The following is a 14871-nucleotide window of genomic DNA, read 5'->3' as shown; positions in this document are numbered from 1 at the left end:
GATAAGTTGGGTAGTTCTTCAGGATATGTAATTTTACTTTATTTTTTTTTTTTTTTTTTTTTTTTTTCCCTTCTTCTTCTAAAAAGAGGTATGTGTCATTCAGGCTTCCAGAAAGTCTGAAAGTCTACTCCTGCTTGGAAAGTCCCATTTTCCCTTTAAAGGGAAGACAAAAAAAAATCTCCGTCCTTCAGAATCCTTAGATGCTTTTATGGATCTTTTGTTGACTACTTTGTGAACTCAGAAGTCTGATATCAGCTACTCTATAGAAAGGATACAGGCTGTTCTACCGTAACTGGAATTATTTTTAAGCACTTCCCCCTCACAGACCAAATCCTTGGAGGCTAAGGGGGGAGACAGACCAACTGCGTTTATATGGAGAACAGAACAGCCTACAAGAGCACAGTTCAGGAAAAAATATGGAAAGTGTGGTGAAAGAAAACAGGTTATGCATGTTCAGAGTAAACGTATTTTGACAGTGTCATGAGAGACAATCAACAACTTAGATCTGGATACAAAAGCTCAGGTCAGACAATTCAATTAATGTGCCTGCCTGAGAACTTGCACCCCAGCCCAATTATTGGCAGACTGATACATCCTTATGACTACTAATAATTATGCCTTTGCTGAAATATCCACTCAAACTTTTGCTATCTGAAATTGAGGTTTCTGTCATTTGCACATATACATAAGTTTTCTTTTGCTTTAAAATTCCAGGCAGAGCACTGAAGGAACAAAACAAACAACCAAACAAGCCTTCCCATACTTAAGTAGTGCAGCAATGAAAAAGAACTAGGGAGAAAATTTACTGGAATGACTTCAGGTAAATCACAAAAGACTTCCAAACAGAATATTCAAGGCAGTGTATAAAAGTAAGGTAATAGAAACAGGCTCAGAAGGATTTCACTTGAATTGATACATTTTGATTTTTGAGATGCTTTTCCCTTTAACTAGCAGATTTTAATTTCGGATTGATATCAGCCTGTAAGATTGAGCTGAGAGGTGACTATAAGCCTATGGTGTTACAGGGAGAAGAAGCTAAAACTATGCAGAAATTATGATCTGTGAAAAAAATACCAGAAACAAAAGAACATTGCTTTTCCTTAACTCACTTTCAAAGCAATTATAAGCAAAACATAATACCAAACAAAACTGTCCAGCATGTGTAACCATCTATATTCCCAATGTCAGGTTGCAGATATCTGCTTTTAAAAATGTATTCTCCCATTTGTTTCTCCTGTAGCTCCTGTGAGCACAGTCAGAACAGTGAAACTGGAATTGGCTTTTAACGAATGATCAATTAGCACACAGCTGTACCCTATAGCCTCTTTTGAAACTGAACTCTCCTACAGCCAGCTTAATCCTGCACATATTGCCTAACAGTTCCAGTCTTACTAAAGAACACCAGCCAGAACTTTACTAAACTCAATTTTTCTACGTTTGAGCAATTTCTAGTACTTCTGAGAAAGTCTGACCTCCTGCAGGCACAGGAGACCACAACTTTTACATTACAAATTCTCAAGTATTTCACTTAAAAGGTGAGGGGTTTTAGCTCTTGGGGCTGCAGATGAAAATTAAAAGTAAAAATAATAAAAATGCAGTAGTGTTACATTGAAATAAGGTGAATATCATGTCTTTGGGGACTTTTAAACTCGTGGCTAATTCTGCCGAATAGAAGTGTAGGCATGTAAGACCATGACAATAAAATTACAGTGCATTTAGATTTACAGCTAGAAAGAGGATGAGACTAGGCTGATGACAACTGTCCTAAAAAGTAGAGTGCAAGCATGGTGCAAAGATATATGCTACATCCCTGGCATATTAAACTTCTCTTTCAAGTATAGAAGAAAATTTGCAATATTTCAACATTAAGTGACAATTAGAAAATTAAACCAGAACTAAAGTTTTCTGTGCTGCCCACTACAACACAGAAAAGTTAACTCCTAGTATGGACAAAAGCTTCTGATCCAGGATTTTAATCTGTTTACCTGAAGTTTGCTATAGACCTTGATAAAACTGAACTCATTGCTGTACCTGACAAGGTCCCCAGGTCACTGGAAGCAGGCAGTCCACCAGATCCCACATCTCGCAGAACATTGTCGTAACCTTCCTCAGGACCTTTCTGCAGCGTTGTGCTTTCCAAGAAGTTTTTCAGCTGTGCTGAGGATGTCTGCTTGAGAAATAAATACACACATCTTTCTGAAAACAAATGTCATGTCTTTAGTAAATAATTTGTCTTCAGGTGTTGAATAATAGTATTTGTATACTTGGAAGCACAGCGAGGCTTATTTTTTTTTTTCATTAGTAGCACCGATGTAGTCAATAGTGCTTTAAATATGGCAGCTACTTAGAAAACATTCTTTATTGAATCTGACAGAACTTATCAGGCACACTACAAAACTGTTGCAGTTTTCAATTTGTGTTATTTTCAATACGCTACACTTTCAGTGCAGCTCTTAAGTAGAATTGTTAAAGTATTAAATCTCTGAACTTGCCATGTGTTTATTACAGGGTTTATAAGCCTATTATTCATACACTCAAATGACAATTTTTACACTACTTTAAACAAGTGCATGCATTCTGTAGCAAATACACAAGTGTTTTTCACATTTACTGGGATGGAGAATAAGACAAGAAATATTCAGGAGATATCCACATCAAATGTGTAAGTAGGATTTATGTAATGCCTTATGCATTTTAGGTATCTGATAGTGGTGGACCTTTAGAGCAGGATCTAGCCTTTTCTGCACTTGTTCCCCTCTACCCCAGCATGACTGGGTGCAGGAAACTCCTTGCAGCCTTCCCGTGAGCAACAAGTGCGGGGCTGGGAGGTGAAGAGCAGCTGCCCACCAGGCAGGAAGAGGTTATAGGGATTTGCACTGCCTTAGGTGTAACACAGGCCTGCACTGTTCTCACACACAAAATGAATGTCTTCACCTTTTCTTATCTTCTTTAGGATTAAAAGTAATAAAGCCCTTTTACTTACAGACCAAGGTAGTAAAGTGTTAATACTGTATGGTATAAGACAAGACAAATACCTAATCAATCCCAGTTGTGCTCTTTACACGCATTGCAAAATAGGCTTCACACAGATTGATTCATCATTAAATGTCAGTAAGGATCCCACAAGGGTCCTGAGGTTCCAGTCCAGCCCACCTACACAGAGCTGATCACATAGCAGTGGCCTTGAAAGCACGTCCTTTATGCTAACCTGGTACTTAAACCCCAGTTTGCTTTTAAAATGCATTTGAAGTTTTTTGGAGTCCCTGTTGGAATGAAGGCCAAATCCACGGGGATGTGGTCAGCTTGGCTGGACCTTCACTGTCAGAGGAACACAGATAAGGATAGTGGGGCTAGTGGCCTGGCCTGCTGAACTGTCTTCTCTTCTTAACTTAGGAATTATTTAGGGAGTAACTAGGACAGGAAACTTCTCCCTACCCCCAGTTTATTAAATGATTTCCTGCCAGTCCTTAGTTTAAGCAACTTGTTGCTCAAAGTCTTAGGAAAAAGTTGTGAGTGGCTCACATCTGGGCAGGGAACAACAGGAAGGGAAGGACAAGCAGAGAGCTAATTGGCCTTTTTCACTTCGCCAGGGTAGCTAGCATGTCGCAGATAAGCTTTCCTCACTGGTGATACCCTGCCTGTCCCTTCCTCTCTTTCAATCCGCCTAGTCTTGAAACAATCATGTTAGCTGTGACTCCCGGCCAACACCAAAGGATGACAGAGTGACCTTCTCCACATACCAACACTCAGGGAAGCTTCAGTTAACTTCACAGTTTTCTAAGCACAGCAGAAGTAAGCAGTTCTTCCAGTGATCTCGTTAACATAATTGCACCCCCTACCCCGAATCAGCACTAGTAAGATTACCTAATAAGTGAATTTCATTTACCAACCCAGTCCGTAAATGATGCCTATTTCATCGACAATTTACAGCAGTAATTAATTGAGACACTTTTCAAAGTGATCTCTCTAAAGCTCTATCAAACACTGCTTATATTTTTTCTGAAAAAGGCAGATTTCAGACAACAGCCTGGTGAGACAATCATATTAACAAATAGTTTGGCATCTAGATAACCAAACTGATTAACTAAAGGTTACATTCCAGTAGTCCCAGTCCCAATACATCATCATGCTATGTCCACACAGACATGATGTACGGGCATTTTTGTCTTCAGAAGTAGACCCTAAATGGTCTTTTGAAGAACAAAGTCTTCACATTCCTTTAATTGCAACTGTATATCAACTATTCCTTTCTATTTTCCTGTTCTGCTGCCAACTTGCAAGCACAGGAAGCATGTGCAGAAATTATATTGATACATGCCTGATTTACTGAAAAAATTGCTTGTTTAAAAGGCTAAAACCCTTCTTCAAAAAAATTGGTATTTTAATCAATTTCTCGTAATCATTTGTAAGAAGTCATCAAGCATCATCTCAGTGACTTAGACCCTGAGAGATTTTTTAGACCTCAGTGTATTTTCAGTGCTCCATGCTGAACTCTCCTTGTTGGTATTCAGTTGCTCTGAGATGCAGTGCCCAGACTAGGATGCATTATGCCTGGTGCTTTCCAATGTTACTGGAATAAAATGATTATTTCATGGGTAAATGTATTAAATGCATTTATTGCAACATAAGGAAGAAAGAATCGCAATAACCGATGTTAGATCAGTCACTGACCATTGGTTATGCAGCAGGTTACTCCTGTCCTGTGACAGTACCTCACACTTGTCTCTCTTGACCAAAATCCCCTCCCCCCCCCCTTTTTTTTTTTAAATTCCAGTTCATAACTGTCACCTTCATAACCCATACTCTAATTTTCCAATTGTGTTTTTGACAAATGTGTCAAAAAGCACCATGCCCAGGTTCTCTGTGATAGGCCACCCAACATATCCTTTGTTTGACAACGAACCACTGATAACACCTCCTGGAATGAAGGTTTGCACTATGCTTTCCACACACGTGCTGTAGTTGTTCCATAAGGGTCTGATACTCCAAGCCTTATGAAAATATTGCAAAAAATCTTTCTTTTCTATCTTCAAGGCCTACTATGTTTCCTTGTGGAAGGAACAAGGCCAGCCTGTACTGCAAAACTCAAGATCAGCGTGCAACTCATCCTTTTTCCACTACTGCTACTCGACTCCATCTTTATGGAGCATTTATACTTCCTGTTCTGTTCTCTGTTTAGAGCAAAAGTAGTCAGCGTATCATTGAAACACACTTTTGGAGGTGACAGTGTTGCCATCTTTTATGGAGAATAAAAAAAACCTCTAAGTAGAATTAAACAAAAACACACACATGCACAACATCAAACCACCAGTATTTCAGATATGAAGTGTAGAAAGTGTTTGTGTTATGTTTCTTCCTGGACAATTTGGCCAGAGCAGCAGTATTCTGACATCTGTAATCACCTGTCAAAGAAGTAAGAATGCCACACCGATTTTTACATTTGACACATCACACTTCCATCTCAAGCTATTTTAGAAACACTTCTTTTATTTTATTTTTATTTATTTATTTATTTTGTTATCTATCACAGAGTTTGGCCATTCTGAAGAAAGTTTTTGTGCTGTGTACAACCTGCCAGGGTGATGAGAAGGAAAAAGCACAAATCGCAGAAAATCCACATTTTTCTACTGATAATCAAACTTTTCAAGTAAAAAGTTACTATGGTTATACCTCATCCGACAGCTAAAGATGTGTCATTCTGCACAGAAGACAGGCACTTTTTTTTTTTTGTCTCCTAGAATATGTTTCTAATTTAAGTTTGAAAAAATATTTCCATTGTGCCATATATGCGGTAACTCAAAACCAAAATGAAAGGATTAAAATCAGGGCTGCACAGAATGGTTTAAATTAAATTCAGGTAGTGGGGAAGACTGCCGTATCTGGCAAGCTCCCACTTACTGAGCTTTCTGGCCAAGAGGCAAGATGAAGCATAACAATCCTTACCTGCCAAGTCTAAAGCAATTTTGAGGCTTTTATTCATCTCTTAAAATAAAACGTTAATGCTCTTGGAAGCTTGCCTACCCACACAGTAGATCTCACCTGTCTTTTCTTTATCCTCACACAAATGTACTATAGCATGCTTCAGTAATGACTGAAAATATATATATATATTTTTTCTAAATACATGGTATTCAATCTTATTGTCCATTACACCTCAGTGGAAGTCATGACTAAATCATACTGGTATTTTGAAAATCTTAGCTAATAGATTACAAGTTACTGCTAACAACATACAGTAAAAAAGAGCTGAAATTTGGGCTGCGGAATGCCCTTTTCCTGTCTGTCACCCTTCCCAGACCTATAAACACCCTGGTGTCCCCACAGCCTTCCAAGTTAAATCTGCATCCCTCCCAAATGGTTCTGTTTATGATACTGCAAACTGATTTACTTATGATTCATATTACTACTACAGCCAACATGAAATCAGCCCTAAGGCTTCCCCGAATACATCATTTCATCCCTGAATGGATTCCTCTTGGCTAAGGAGAGACAGGATAAGCCGAGCTCTGACTTCGGCATACCAAGCTCAGTCTTTCAGAAAAGGCACTGGTGTTGAAGAATTAAAGATTTCATGAACTTCTTCGGAGATTCCTCAAAACAGTAATATCAAATTATTTTTTACAGACACTTGAGAAGAAATAAGATATATAAATATTTCATACACTTCTCTGGAGATTTCTTCTCATCCTGTACGGGGTTTAAAGATTTTCAGCTGGTACCAGTAACAAAACGGTACAGTAACAGCCTGGCCTAATAAGGCCACAGTTAATCTGTGCAGACCATCTACCTTCAGGGAGTTACTTATTCCAAGCCAGGGAGTTCCCAAACTTTTTCTGCCACACGTACAACCATCGGCAACAGCAAATACCTTCCCTTGCAGCACCAGTTCCCATTTTGAAGTGGTTTGCACCCCTCCCAGTAGAACACTCACCACATTATCTAAGCTGTTGCATTCTGCTGCAATCTAGACATTATTATTTGCTGTAAAACCTGAAAAAAATGCAGCAATAGTACACCAAGTAACAAGCATGGCTGTGCTGAGAAACTAGTGCCAATTCTTTTAATGCTATTTTCTGTCTCCCTTGAAAACAGTTTTATTTGTTTCTTTTAAAGTATATCTTAACTAAGAAATTCTGACAGCTTCATTAAAATACAAACTTCACATAATTCTGATTGGGACTATAAGTGTTGTAACAGGTCAAGCAGAAGATTTTGTTTTGCTTTCATTGTTATAGACCAAGATCGCATCTGAAGAAATCCAGAGAGTTCTGAGCACTTTGGGGTGGACTGGCAGCAAGTAATGGGACTGTTCTTAGTGCTATGCATTCTGCAAGACAGTAGTGTAAGAAAAAGATGGTTAGCTTTGCTCATAATTTATCAGGAAAAAAAAAAGGAAGGAGTGACTTAGCAAGTTTATGATAAAGGCTGTTTTGATTAGTAGCGTCTTCTTTCTTGACCACATTTTATGAAATGGGATAATAATTCTTGGAGACTACCACTCACCACTTGCCAGTGATAGAGAAAGTAGGCAGGGATGCGTGACAGCGAAGATGTGGTACCCAGCCTGCCCGTCTGCAAGCTGCTCTCACATTGATGCGTACTGCAAAATGTTCAGAGCTCCATGTCGATGGCCCTGCAAAGAACTATCTGCCTGTTACATAGTCTGCAGAACAAAGGATGGGATATGAATTGTGGCAACTCTGAGCAGTGCTGAGAGACCAGGGAAAGAAAATTTCACTGTCAAACAGGAGGCAAGTTTTCAGTTTTATTTTTATTTTTTAAACTTATATGCCAAGTGACTTATTTCATGATGATTTCAACTGCCACATCAGTGACCTCTGTGTTCAGAATGTGTTTCCAGTACTGGCACATGCAAAAAGCTTTCTTCTTAAATTACAGAGAGTTCAAATAAGTATAATCCTAAACGGGATCTCAGCTTCAGAACAGAATCAGAATCACTTGTGCCATTATCAGATCATCTTCTCAGACAACCCGAGGTCAGGCCAACCTAGGCAATTATTTATAGTCATTTGTGTGGAACTCATGGCATTTGAAAGCCTCGTGAAAGCTCATCAGGCTGCACAGAACTCCAGAGGTCATTTCTGTTCCCTCTCATTACACCAGTTCCTAACAGCAGGACGATTAGAAACACTCCTTCAATTCTAGGTGGCGATGTTTGGCTTATTAAGGAAAAAGGACATGCTGCAGCCCACAACGAAGAGATTCAGACTAATGCCCGAACTCATGTGGCAAGGTTGTTCCATAACATTAGGCATTTCAATGAGGACAACCTTTCTACCTGATCAAAGAAAAAGTCACAAAATTACTTTGCATAAATACATGACTGAAAACATGGTCAGCTAGGTGGGAAGTGTACAGAAAAAAGGCTTTGAATTTACTCATATTCAGTTATTCTGAAGGCCTTAAAAATGAGATGGACTTAGCCTTTCATGAGCAGCACAGGCAGGGTATTGTTTGGACTCCAGCACATGGAGCTGGGTTCCTGCATTTGCCATCATCTAAAGGCTGAAGATGGACAGACATAGCTGGATATTGCACGGCAAGGACTGGTGAAGAGCTGAGACTTCTCCACCATTCTCATCTACAAGTAATTGCTTGCTTCATTTGCCCAGCCCCTGCTTTGGCTTGTAAACCCACAGCCATCAGATATAGAATCACAGTACAGTCAGAGTATTCACCCATTTACCAAAAGTACCACTAATTATACAGATACAAAGATACTAAAGAGCAGCTATGGAAGCAGAAAAGATATCCTTCACATTAAATAGTGCAAAGCATTATTTAATTTGAAGGCAAAAATACTAGGAAAAGTACTGTTGTACTGTCATTGCTTAAATTTCCTATATTTCATTTTTGTAATTTCCTCTTTCCACAGGTAATATAAACTGGATACTGTGGTTGGTCTCTCTTCAATTTAAGAAAAAAAAATTTTTTTAAAAATCATCTCTATTATTGCTAGTTTGTCATACAGTAAGCACCCAGTGGAGGAAAGCAGCATTGGCAGCACACAATTAATGAAAATTCTGCAGGAGTTCAAGGACCAGATCCCGTCCCTCCCATCCAACTTCCGAGTTTGTTTTGAGCTTTCACAGGAAATACAAGTTTCATCCTAACATCTATATCTATCTCTATAGATAGTAAAACAAGGGAAAAAGGAGCTTAATTCTGTTAAGCAGTCACCTTTCTACACTCCCTATCCACTTGTTGGCTGCTAAGCTCCACTGCTGAGTGAACTACATTCTTCATTTCTATTCTATTATCATGCACTTCCCTGAAAATCAGTCTCTTTATTCACACACATGTTCATTCTTTTAGGATACTGTTCTTAGTTATTACAGTGGTCTCGTGTTTAAAAAAAAAATCAGCACGATCTCACCACTCTCTTCCTCCACAGATTGCAGAAGAGGGTCTAATGTTGACTTCAGTTTACACACACCTAGAGCCTGTGGCAATGAAGTGGCTGCTTTATTATTTTCTTCAGGGTATCTCTCTTTAAAAGTGATTTCATTTTCATTTAAAAGTTTTCTGTGTTCCCTGCTCAAATATTGTTTCATTAAGCATTTATCAGTATGACAAAGGAAAAATGTGAAATATAAAAATGTGCATAGCTAAGCCCAACATGGCAGGTCTGCAGTACTATTTATTGTGGAGAGAAAGAAGTAACAGAAAAGTCCAGCTCAGCTGATTTAGCATTGTGATACATTAAGTGTGTACCGTACTGTCTTGATGAAAACCAGAACTGTGATGGCCTACCTTGTTAAAGAGCATAAAATTCTGAAGCCATCCCTGGCTGGAAACAATAGCATAGCATTGTATCACTCAAAGCTGACATACTTCCCAGCTTCTAAAACAAAAGACAGCCAATAGGTTCTAAATATCAATGCATAAAGCTGAAGTTTCCCTAGGATGCAAGGTGTAGACAAGATTTGTTTGTCCAATACAAACACTGCAGTATACTCACCTACTTCTTAGAAATTTGAAAAAAGATCCTCGGTTATTCCCAAACATCTATCTATAGCTCTCCAAAAATTTTAATGGACCTAGCGAAATCTTGTTCATTCCCAGGCAGCCTCTTCTATCCAATACCACTCACCCATGATTTCAGCAGCATACTTCTCCCCATGGCAAAACAGCCTCGACAGATCCCCACCACACTAACAGGGCCCATTTGCACCCTTCATTTGTGAGTGTTGAGACAGAAGACTCATATGGCCTACTGTAACAGAAGATTTTTCTGCCAGAGCTTTGTTCTGTTTCTGGAGAAGTATGCAGCTGGTGTATATACGCCTTTCCACTTAATCTTCACCCTTCAGTGACAGCTGTCACTCTTCTTGGGTGGACAGCTCACGTCAGGGGGTTGACAGTGCAAGGTTTTAGACTTCTACATGGTGCAATCAAAAAACATCAATAGAAAACATCAATAGATGAGAAGTGCAAGAAGCAGAAAATAGACAAGGATCTTCACAAAGTGTATTCTGGACTGTTGCTTATAGATGCTAATAAAGATTGTCACCTGATAGTCTCCATCAATACCCAGGTGGTGAGAAGTCAGTTATTTGCCTGTATGTGGTGGATGATCTATGAACTGATGCTCAGAGCACTGAATGCACCTGCCTGCAATTCGTCCTCCTACAGTCTGAACACACGAGTGGACGAAATGGGATGCTACAATGTTTTGGATCATGCAAAGGGAATTCAGAATGACAACCTGAGAACAAATATTGACCTGATAATCGGAAGCTGTCCTCTTCTCTGTTTTTTGGGGGTGGGGCAGAGGGTGGTGGTAGAGGTATGGAGCGGAAATGAATCCCAGAATAAAGGTCTCAGCCCCACTTCTTTGTCCATGACTATCAACTACGAACCTGAACAATCTGACTAGTAGAAAGCTGCACTCATGAATTTCACTAAGATCCACAAGTGCATTTCTTACAGAGGAGGACACTTGGAGCAGGGAACTTCCTTAGAGTTCCCCACTCTAAGAACTAGAGGGAATGGATATGTCTGCCATGAGGTAGAAAATTGACTCCTCCACACACAACATGGGTTTTGAAGCTAACTGGAGAGGTCAAAGCCACATGGAAATGACTCAATTCTAAATAAATAAATAAACATGCATCAAAAAATGGTGTTCCCAGGGTTGGAGCCTGGGAAAATAGAAGATCTGTGAGGGCGCTGAAGGTAAGGGATAATTAGAAATCCGTGACGCAGTTTGACAGGGACAGACATTTGGCTCTAGCTCAGCCAAGCACTGGGAGAAACTGGGAGAGAGATGTGCACGCTGCCCCTTTCCTGCCACATGAAGAATGTGCAGAGACCTCACGGCTCAGCAGAGCTGCCGGGCACCCCTTCCCTTCCGTTGTTCACATGGGACAAGCGTGGGTTCCCTGAGCTGTCCTTGCAGGGGAGATGTTTTTCTTTGCAAAGTTTTAAAGCCATTGAGTATGTGCCTTTAAAGCCAGCTGTCTGCTATTAGGATTTCATTACTGCACACTGCTCATGATTTTGGCAAGCCTGTGTGACAATTAACATGAATTCTTCTGGGAGGGATGCAGCACATGACATCATGTAGTAAATCCTCTGATATTAGAACCTTTCCTTCGTGCCCTACTGTACTTGTTAGGGTAACAAACTCAAAATGAAAAGTGTAATTACACAACAAGTCTTTCAATTGTACCATACATTAACTTCTAATACTTTAAGTATTAGAATCTGAATCTGGCACAAAATACATTGGAAGATGAAACTTGACAAATCTAATCAGGCACTAATCTAAGTCTTCAACATAAGCCTCCAACAATTAAAAGAGTTTCATAATGAGAAATCTCAGGTAAGATAATAGCAACAGTTGAAGAACAATTGCCCTTGTCTGACTTTGCAGTGCATTCTGAAAATTCACATGCTAACAAATGCTAGGAAACTAAAGCTCTCAGAACAAGCAGCATTTTGCAGCCAAATCCCCGAGAACAGCTTTCTAAAAATATTGGTGATATAGAAAAAGAGTGGCTTACAAACCTTAGCTTATCCTCAGGAATCCCCCTCAATGAATTTATTCTAACTTTATGGATAAGTAGTTTAGAGAAAGATTAATATTGTGTTTTTCAAGAGTAGTCACGAAACAGATTCAAGAAACCATGCAGGATTTGATGTAGCCTGTCATGTAAACAAAGAAACAAATGTTAATACTTCCAGGATTCACTCAGAACATTAGAACAACTCCACCTTAACCCTTGTTCTCTGTTCTCCATTAGTATAGTAAATTACTTGTCTGGAAAAAGAGACTGTTATTCTGTAGTACTTCTAGGTTAAGTTATTCAGGTTTTTAGGATTTCATATACTTTTATGAGAAGACTCCTGAAAGCAGAAGATTTAAACAAATAACCACAGCCAGGCCTACCCAGTTTTAATCACCCTGTTATTTACCCCTTTTGTGTGTGACCTTCAGCTTTTGGTTAACTGAGTAAACAAGACTGATCATGTCCCCTCTTTATTTCCTACTTAGTCTTTATACTAATTACTATAGCTAGAAAAGGTCACAGTGGCTGACACTGCAACTGCAATTCACTAACACAAGCAAAATACAGTATTCATTTTGAAAGCTCTGAAGCTATCCCGTTACACATTATCTTGCTGCCTTCTTTTGAGATGCACTTCCAAAGTTACCATGCAACAACTTTAATAACAAGAAGCATTCTAATGCTTTATTTTTCTTGGTAGTTACAGAGGAATACTTAAAACTTCAAAAGAAAAGCTGAAGTTCCACTAGTATAAATAGTCCCAGCTTCACTGTTTCAAATAGCATGAAGACAGCATACATCCTCAGAGAATCTAGCACAAGTCTCTGATTAGAACACTTACGTTACACTTGGTTTTCTTTAACTATGTATACTTTCAAAGCAAATTTGAACTATAATGTTTTCGTCATATAGACTTTTTCTGCTCTTTCACTTAAAATTTATTCTACCTATTTATATACAACTTAACATTGTCCTAGAATTAACAGCAATGAGAAAAATTATAAGCATACTTACTTTTTCTTTGTTTATTGATTCAACAGAAGGTAAAACTGTTTTAAAGACATTCAGCCCTGCATGTTGTTATTTGGCTGATTCCACCACTATTTTGCAGCAGAAGCTGCAAGTGACTGGAATTTCCGGAGAGATTGAGAGCACAGCTTGTGTTAACTCATATGTATTCTGCCAGCAGTATCTCTATCATCACAGGGTGATAAAAAGCAAAGATACCCCCAAAATACATCATATATTGAAGGTAAAGAAGTGAAATAGATCATGGTATGATGACTCTAAGAGCTCTCACCCACAGAAATGACAATTCAGCACACGGTGTAGAATTACAACAAAGGAGGCTTTTGAACGCTCAGAGCTTCTTATTTGTGGTATTATACTAGAACCACAAGATTTGGCTAGGTGATCTTCCATACCTGTTTAGTTTCTCCTAACAAACAAGTGTTTTACCTTCCCCTCTTTTCTTCTGCTTTCCTTTCTTTGCTATCCTCAGAGCACTCACATCTTGCAGCTCCAAGGCGAGTATAAATGATATCTATGCCAGTGCTTGCTTCCAGAGTTGTCTTTTGATACTTGCCTCAAAACAGTCATTAAAGCTAAGATGGAAGTTCATTGCCTGTGATGACTTCTCACAAACTAACACAATAAGTAGCAATTTCAGTCAACAATTTGGTCCACCTCTCCTGTGTATTTTTCAGTAGAACTTGTTTGTGAATAGTAGACTACCTGTTAAAAAGTTTTTTTATTTACACATCTGCTCTACTTGTAGAAGCACTGGTAGCTGAGCAGCCTTTTAGTATCTAACATCTGAAACACCGAGTTCTGATCAAAAACTCTTGAGAAAAACCTGGTTCCTAGCATTTTACCTTATTACAATTAACCTTAGCCAAAGGTCTTCACTCTGTAAAACTCAAAGTTCTTTAGTTATTCCATTAACATAGCACGAACTACAACATAAACCCAATATTCCTTAGGTGAAGAGGTAATATTAAATTATTTTGTATTGTATAAAGAAAAAATCAACATGGGAAGCACAAGAGTCAGCATGGTCCAACGAACAAGGAAAGGACCTGGACTGTTCCCCCAGCTCTGTCCTCAGCTGGCTGCGGGATCCCATTACTCTGTCTCAGCATTACCCATGACATTACTCAGGCTGCACTCTTCCTGCTTCCCAGGTGACAGGCTACAGGAGCAGATAGCACTGATGGGACTACAATTTAGTGAAGCAACCGAGAATTACACTACAATATATAGATATAACAACAGTTAGGTCCCCTTGTCCTGCTCCTGAAGTAAGGATAAGCTCATGTAACACTGTGCACAAGTTTGCAGACATTTAGTGCTTCTGCAGGAATGGCTTGCATCCTTCAAACAGGTACTTCCCAAAAGACTTGTGAGGGGTAGATCACATACAACATAAAGGACACTGAATCAGGACACAGCAACGAAAGTCCTTGAGACACTGTAGTGAGAACAACATTGTTTTATAACATGACTCTCATGAAATGACATTAAAACATCAATGGCATCTGCTTGTAACAACTCAACTTTTAAGTTTCCAGGGCTGGACTTTTTTCCTTCCTTCAGGTCAAGTCTCTGAAATTAGCTCCCTGTTCACGCTTCCTTAATGACTCAGATATTATCTGCAAGCAGGAGGCCCTTAAAGTGTAGTTTAAATAAAAATTAAGTTTCCATTATAATATGTAGGAATTAGCAGTTGCATCCATTAATTTCCTTCCTATAGCTAAGGAAAGATAGCAGAGATTTTCCAGAGGAGGCTGCTGCAAGTTTATGCTTTCTCACATGCTAGTAGAGCTGTTTCTATAGC

The 14871-nt window shown here is 39.0% G+C and overlaps 1 long non-coding RNA gene across 2 annotated transcripts in view; it reads right to left on the bottom strand.

Annotated features, from left to right (window-relative positions):
• LOC311441544 overlaps positions 1-14871 on the bottom strand; it is a 48795-nt gene that overhangs the window by 16891 nt on the left and 17033 nt on the right. The window contains exon 2 of one of the 2 annotated variants that reach the window (XR_014696026.1): positions 1986-2167. This is a non-coding gene — a long non-coding RNA (uncharacterized lncRNA). The remainder of the gene's footprint in view (positions 1-1985; positions 2168-14871) is intronic. The other variant, XR_014696027.1, reaches the window with a different exon arrangement.

Source organism: Aythya ferina (genome assembly GCF_964211825.1).
Source record: "Aythya ferina genome assembly, chromosome: 9".
NCBI classification, from domain to species: Eukaryota; Metazoa; Chordata; class Aves; order Anseriformes; family Anatidae; genus Aythya; species Aythya ferina.
Note: the sequence above shows the minus strand (reverse complement) of the source record. Positions and strands in the feature narration are given on the sequence as shown.